This window comes from Cavia porcellus, unplaced genomic scaffold (assembly GCF_034190915.1).
Source record: "Cavia porcellus strain 051 isolate PalLab524CR breed Dunkin Hartley unplaced genomic scaffold, mCavPor4.1 scaffold_25, whole genome shotgun sequence".
Classification (NCBI taxonomy): domain Eukaryota; kingdom Metazoa; phylum Chordata; class Mammalia; order Rodentia; family Caviidae; genus Cavia; species Cavia porcellus.
In genome coordinates, this window is record NW_026947508.1 from 29,173,225 (window position 1) to 29,180,599 (window position 7,375).

Below are 7,375 nucleotides of genomic sequence, written 5' to 3' on the forward strand. Positions count from 1 at the left end.
TGAGATTTCAAAATGACCCATATTTTAAAGATAATAAGGCAGAATGAAGTGACAGGAAATGCTACACAAAGGTGTTGAACTGGGCCAGGAGGTTGGAGAAGGCTTTCTCTAGAGAGGTGGCTTTTGAGCTGGAGTCCCAGCCATGGAAAGATCTGGGAATGGTCATTACAATGACCAGGGAGCAGCCAATGCAAAGGCTATCAAGTGAAAAAATTCTGAGTGTGGCTGGAGCAGATTTGATGAAGCAGACAAGTAGGAAGATACAAGGTCAGAGACATAGCTGGAGCAGACCATGCAGGGACTGCAGACTGTGCTGGGGAGTATAGATTTTATTCCAAGATCAACAGTAAAGCAGTAGAGGGTTAAAGCAGAGAAGTCATTGATCTGATTTTTGTTTTATGAGGCTCACTCTGGCTGCTAGACAGAGAATAGATAATTTTGCAAAGGCAAATCAGGGAGACTGGTTGGACAGCCATTGTAGTGGTGTGAGGGAGAAATCAAGGTGGCTTTGATTAGGGATGTAGGTCAGGAGTCCCAAGAGATGGGCTCTGAACTTCTATGACTTTTGTGCAAATAATTTACTGGAGAGTACCCTCCAGGGCAATGCCTATAGGAAGTAAGGAGCACAAGATTGGGCAGAAAGAGTAAAGTGTGACCACTTTGCAAAAGAGCCCTCAGCCCACCCCCCAGGGAAGCCCCACAGCTGGGAGAGCTGCTGAGAGATGTTCCACATCAGGAGACAAGACCCAGCTTCCATCCTACAGTTCCATCAGTCACTGGATATGGGGAGCAGGTGTGGGATGGGGCAGAACCCCAGGTATGGAAGTTCCTTATCTAAGAGGGAGTCTGGAGAAGGACCCAGCATGTGGGGTTGGGAGCAGGTATGTATGAAAATGCCAGCACAGCAGTGTCCACCACCAGGAATGGCATTGGGAACTGGGAGCATCAGATGGCCAGAATATAACTTCCATGTAGAACTTGTAGCTGGCCTGGTTGTTGAAGAGGAGAGCATGAGAGGAATCAGACAACTCTGGGGTCCTCTGAATGGAGGTGCCATCTCCTGAGATGGAGCAACCTAGGGGAGGAAATTCAGAGTTCAGTTTTTCCCATGTACTTTCCAAGAGACCAAGAGACACCCACAGAAACTGTCAACTGTGCCAGACAGCAGGTGACTCTGGGACTAAGGGAAGGTCAAGGTTGAAGGCACAACCTGGGGGGCTGTGAATTCTCTCACCGACTGAGGATGAGCAGTCTGCAGAGACTTAGAACAGAGGCCTAAAAAAGGGAGAGAGCCATGGAAAGAGGGCATTCCAGGAGCCAAGAGAGGAGCTTCCTGAAGTAAGACTGGGGCTGGGTGTAGCTCTGTGGTGGAGTGATTGGTTAGTGTACTTATGACTCTCAGTTTGATCCTTAGCCTCTGTGATATAAATAGATAACACACAAACAAACAAGAGGGAAGGGTCACCAGGTTGAGTGCCAATGAGAAGCGACTGTTGCATCTAACAAAATGAGGATCATGCGAAGTGTGGATGGAGCGGTGAGAATACAACCTGGGTGGAACAGGTAGAGGAGAACCCATGATGGAGAAATGGTTTGGTAACTGAAGACAATTATTTGATATGCCTTGTTGTACACAGCAAGAAAATGGAACAATAACTACAGGTGGATGTCAGGTCTATGAAGTTTTAAAGGAGCCTACGCATTTGCAGTTGTGGCTGGTCTGGTGGAGGGGTGGGGAGGGTGACACAGTCTTGAGATGGTGAGCTGGAGGTGCAAGGTGTGAACAGTGGCTTTGGCCATTGAGTAGGGGAAGAATTGCCTCCATTAAACTGGTAATCAGATAGCAGTGGATTAGTAGATTTGGTGACGCAAACGAGAAGGATTCATTTTGTCAATACAGTGCAGGCGAGGAGTGTGTGGGGCATTTGCTGAACAGTCAGAGGTGGATATCAAAAGTCCAAATTCTTAGCTTGTGTTGGGAAAGGCCAGGTTCACACCCTGGCATCTTAGGCGGGTAACTACATGAGGGCCGGGAGGCTGCTGGGTGGACACACTCAGGTGATGGAGGCTGGTGAGCGTGGGAACTGGCAGCCACCCGCAGCTGCTACATCCTTGCCTCTTGGCCTTGAGATGGTCTTGCCTTGGGGTCAAAAACTGAAAGTTTTATAACTTGAGGCCTCTGTGTCTTCCCTAAGAACAGACTTTTCAGAAACCAAAGGCTATGGTTTCCTCTCTTCTAGACACCCCTGGGACAGAATCTGTCCTTCTTTTCTTTGGAAACTTGTTTATTCTGCTCTATGGCCAACCCCTTTCTGACCCACACTTCCATATGTTAGATTTCATAGGCTTTAAAAAATAGCCTGCTGTCCAGTAATCCTGGCCTCCAAACTAGCTTTCACTTTTCAGTGACCTACCAGATCTCTGTGCTGGTCCATTGATTTCCATCGACTCTCAGAGGTTTATAGATTTCCTCATTCCCAGGACCTGCATTGCTACTGTCATGAAGCAGAAGCTGCTCTCTTTATTTTCTCCTTGTCCTGTCCTCTGTGTCTCTCTTTCCTCATCTCCCTCCTCCCTTTGAGACCAAGCCTTCCCTCAGCTGGCTTCCAGCTTCCAGTCTCTTTGTAAACCCTCTTCCCTGATCCCCTTGGCTGCTGCCTGATGAATTCCAAATCATGACCACTCATCAGAGCCCTTGTGATCTCCATGTAATCTTCGTCACAAGTCTGGGGTCATCCTTATGATGATCCCCTTCCTGACCCTCTCACCCCTTCAGGATTGTGTTCAAATGTAGCATTTTTTTACTTTGCTTTTTGTTTGTTTGTTTTGGGTACCAGGGATCGAACTCACAACCTCACACTTGCCAGACAGGTGCTTATGCCACTGAACTAAATCCCCAGCCAAACGTAGCATCTTGTAATATTCACTTTTATTTTTTAGGACAGTTTTAGGTAATTTCCATATGTCCCTGGCCCCACACATGCACAACCTCTTGCACTGTCACCATTTTCCATCAGAGGGACATGTTTGTTATACTTGATGAACCCACACTGACCTGTCATTGTTACCTGAGATCCGTAATTTACATTCACTGTTGGTGTTAGACATTCTGTGGGTTTGAACAAATGTATAATGACATGCTTGCCTTATTGTGATGCCTTGCAGAATAATTTCCCTTCCCTCAGAGTCCCCTGTGCTCTGCCTATTCACCCCTTCCTTCTTCTTCCTGGAAACTATGACTTTTTCTTACCATTTCTATAGTTTTGACCTTTTAGAATATACAGTAGTTGGATCAAACAGCCTGTAGCATTTTCAGACTGGCTCCTTTCACCTAGTAATATGCATGGAAGTGTCTCCATGTTTTTTGGCTGGTAGCTCATTTTTTTCCAGCACTGAATAATTTTCTATTGTACAGATACACCACACCTGATTTGCCCATTCACTTCCTGAAGGACAGACATGCAAATTGAAAGGTACAAAATCATTCACCAGTGTGCATATCTGTCTCCTTCTATTAGAGAGTAACCCCTCAAGGTCATAAGTGACCAAGTTTTTGGGACCCCAGGATGCAGAAAAATATCTGATTTGCAATAAAGGCCTACTAAATACATAAGAGAGTGAATGGACAAGTGAATGAAGAGTATGTCAGTGGTAGCTAATGCTTCCTTTGTTCAAAGATAAATGAAACGTCTCCTAACCCTTGGTGATCCCCATATCGACCAAGGTACTCTAGACTTTCTTCTTCATAGAGGGAGCTGGGAAAAAAACTCTGGTGATTTCCTGGATTCTTCTTCTTCCTTCACCACACATATTGAACGACTCCCCAGGTTCTATTGATTTGACTCTTGACTATTCCGATTGGCTCCCTCTTTTCCATACCTTTACTACCGCTGAATTGCAGATCTTAATTGTTTCTCCCCTGAATTATTTCAACAGCACTCCTTGTTCCCTTCTGACTCCCTCCAGGGCTGCCTGAGTGGTCTTCCTAAACTGTCCTCTCACCTATTTAAAATTCTGAATGGCCCCCTCCCTTTGGGATTACAATGGAGTGCCTTACAAAGGCATTTCGAGGCTACTCATGATCCAGGCCCTGAGATGGCATATGGGAAGTTCTCAGTGCAGGTGCCTAAAACAAAAAAAGTGCAATGAATACTCACATTCTTACAATGACTACCATGTGGCCTGGAGAGAAGAAGAGTCTGTCTGGACACGAGAATTGTTGCCAAGTACCTTGTGGTCGGGCATATGAAATGTGCATCCAATCCCTCCATCTCAACTCAAGAGACAAAATGGGATGAACAGGAGGAGACTGCAGAGAGTACACTTCTTTCAGTGGCCGGGAGCCATGTGTGATGCGTAGAGTTATCCAAGAACCCAAAGGGAGTGAGCACCCCATGAGTGGAGAAGTGCTATCTGAACAGCACTTAAATCCTAAGTTGCCCACTTGCTCTCCAAAGCCCACAGAGTTTCTAAGAGTATTCAAGCATTAGAGCTCATGCGAGGAGTCAAGCGGTCCCATAGCCCCAGGTTCTGTAGAGGGAATGCTGCTGAAGGTATGACTGACCTGTTATGTCAGCCACCAACAGGTGGCTGCTTTTCATACCCGTGCCATCCCCCACACTTCCACTGCCACCACTCCTTGCCTCCGCCCACTGATGTGTCTTCCTGGCCTCCTCCATCCTCTGCCATTCCTCTTCTCAGAAACCTCCAAACCCCTCAGGTCCCATGCCATTTCCTCCATGAACTGCATGAACTTAGGGGTGAGACAGCGGCAGATACAAGTATCAGCCCTGCTACTGACTCTCTGATCAAACTTTGGTAAATCACTTACCTTCTTAGGGCCTCAGTGTCCTTATCTGCTTATTGAGGTGGTCGTGCTGCCTTGAAGTAAAAACCAAGAGGACAAAATGAGAGCAGTGGAAAATTCAGGAGGGGGCTGAACCCATTGTGGCCTCCAGACCCCACAGTGCTGGCACCTTGTCCCAGTCCTCCTTGGCCCACCCTGCCTCACCGCTGCACAATCAATCTACCTGCTGGTCCGGGGTGCACAGGACATCTGTCAAGGCCACACCAATCTTTACTGGATTTGATACTTTTCATACACCTCCTCATCCTTCTGGAGGCAGCCAGACCCTGTTTCTTCCAAGAGCCTTTCTTTGCAGGTCTCTGCCAGAATGATCTGATCTGTTCCCTTCTGCGGCATTCTGTGCCTATCTTCATGGAGATCCTGCTTCTTGGAGTTTGTTTTGAGCCCGGTACCTCTTCTCTGCACTCTTTCCATCTGCCCACAAGAGGTGTCCTGGAAGACAAATGAGTGGGTCTCGGGATGTTCTAGCAGTTTGGAAGTGAAGGAGTCTCAGTAAATGCTGACTTTATAAGCAGATGGGAAGAAAAGAAATGCAATCTAGTAAAGCCAGCAGCCCAGAAGCCCCAAGGCTGCTGGGCTTCAGAAGGGCAACTGCAGTCTTCCATCTCCAGAACTTCCCCCATAAAGCATCTTTTTCATTGTTCTTCTCATTGAAAATATCCAGAGAGGAAGGAAAGGCCTTACAACCTTCTCCGGCCAGGTACCTCCCACCCTGCAGATGGAAGCTCGGCTGCTTCTCTCTCTGGAAGAAGCCAGCCTCCTGCACCAGAGAGGAGGGATCTGGGAGCTGTGTGTCCTGTTGGCTTCTGAGAAGATTGAGGATGGAGTGGGAGGTGGGGTGACAAGTCCTAGGCTCACCCAGAAAGCCTGAAACAGCCCAGGCAAGACCAAGAGGATGGCCAGGGCCATGGCTACCCAAGAAGCTGGCCCCCAACACAGTCTGGCTTGGCTCAAGTGGTCGAGAAAAAGAACACTGAGCATGCTGCTGATGGGTACGGGATTCACGGGCCAGTTCAACACAGATGTGCACACATGTGCATAGGAACACACACACCAACATACACATCAGTGATGAGCTCGGCTTCTGGCTCCCTTCTTCCCTATGGGATGGGGGAACCCAGACTTCCAGGGGCCCCAGTCTGGCCTGAAGCAGAGAGAGGCAGACTGTGAACTGGGCTATTGTTTATTCATGCCCAGTGAAGGGGTGGTGATCTGAAGCCCTTCCTGCTCCCCATTTTCATTTTAATGAAATGAAGTCACCCCCAGCCCCCACCCCAAATCTTCCCGAGGTAACAGTGAAATTGATTTTCCCTTTTAACTCGAAAGCAAGATAAACACATGGCACCCTTAGGGGCGGAGGGGAGGCACTTAAAATAGCACAGCTCTGGAGCAAGCTGCTGCGCGGCGGGGCACGCAGCATTCGTCACAGACTCACAGACGAAGGCTGAATGCAAATCACAGAGCAAGCCGCAGCTGCCCCCTCCCACCCCAAACAGGTGAGAGGCAGCACCTTGGCCCCCTGTGCCCTCTGCCTGCCATCAAGTGCAAGAGCACCCACAGCTGACCCCATCCTCAAGCTCTGAGCCAGGAGGGTCTTTCTGAACCATCCACACCTGTGCTCACTGCCCCAGGCAGCCAGGCAGCCCTCCTCTCACAACCAGCCACACTTGTGGGCCCAGCAGTCACCTCACGGAGGGAGGTCCATCCTGAGTCTGTACCTGCCTCCCCAACTCCTTGCGCTCAGTCCTTCTGCCTCCCCAGGGACTCTTGTCTCTTGCCTGACCCCCAGAACCCTCATCCATTCCACAGAGGGTCCTGTCCCTGTGCAGACAGGCTCGCTCCCTCCCACCTTTGTCCAGATTGCAACTGGAGAAAACCTGAGGGTGTCCCAAAAGGATGAAGCGGAGGAAGAGGAAGAGGGGCTGAGGTGGGCAGGAGGGGCACAGACACTGACTGGATGCTGGTTCTGCACCGCACTTGCGACCAGAGTTTGTGCCTCTTCCCACGCACAGATTGAGGGGGACTGAGGGACAGTGGGCCTGCTCTGGTTGAGGGACTGTGATTCCCAGGGTACAAATGGAAACCTGTATCACAGGCATTTCAACCCTTGCCCAGGGTCACGAAGGTGTGAAGATGCCCCCAAGCACTACCTTGTTTTCCCAAGGAATCAGCATCTTCAATTTCAGGTTCATAACTTTCGAATGTCAGACCTTCTGCACACAGTAGCTCCTAGCTGACACTTGGGATAAGGCAAGATACAGAAAAGGGACGGGTACTGGAGATGGATGTTTTTGACCAAGGAAAGCAGGACAGCAGCCAGGCTGTCCCACGTGCTGCTGTCCCAGGGGCTGTTGTCCTGGGGAGAGTGGTATGTCCCTGTAGGTCCACACATATCAGCCATGTAGTCTCATGTAAGGACATGGATCTTAATTGCAGAGATCTGGATTCATATTCTGGGTCTGCCCCTTATTAGCTGTGTGACGTTAAACAGCACCCCTTTATCTCTGG

At 49.1% G+C, this 7,375-nt stretch overlaps 1 long non-coding RNA gene across 1 annotated transcript; it reads right to left on the reverse strand.

Moving 5' to 3' along the window:
* LOC134473002 (uncharacterized) lies at positions 1–5,720 on the reverse strand. The gene is made up of 3 exons (XR_010043082.1): positions 5,031–5,720; positions 4,832–4,881; positions 1–1,075 (listed from the first exon to the last, which is right to left on the reverse strand). It is a non-coding gene; the product is annotated as an uncharacterized LOC134473002 (long non-coding RNA).
* Positions 5,721–7,375: the final 1,655 nt, after the last annotated feature.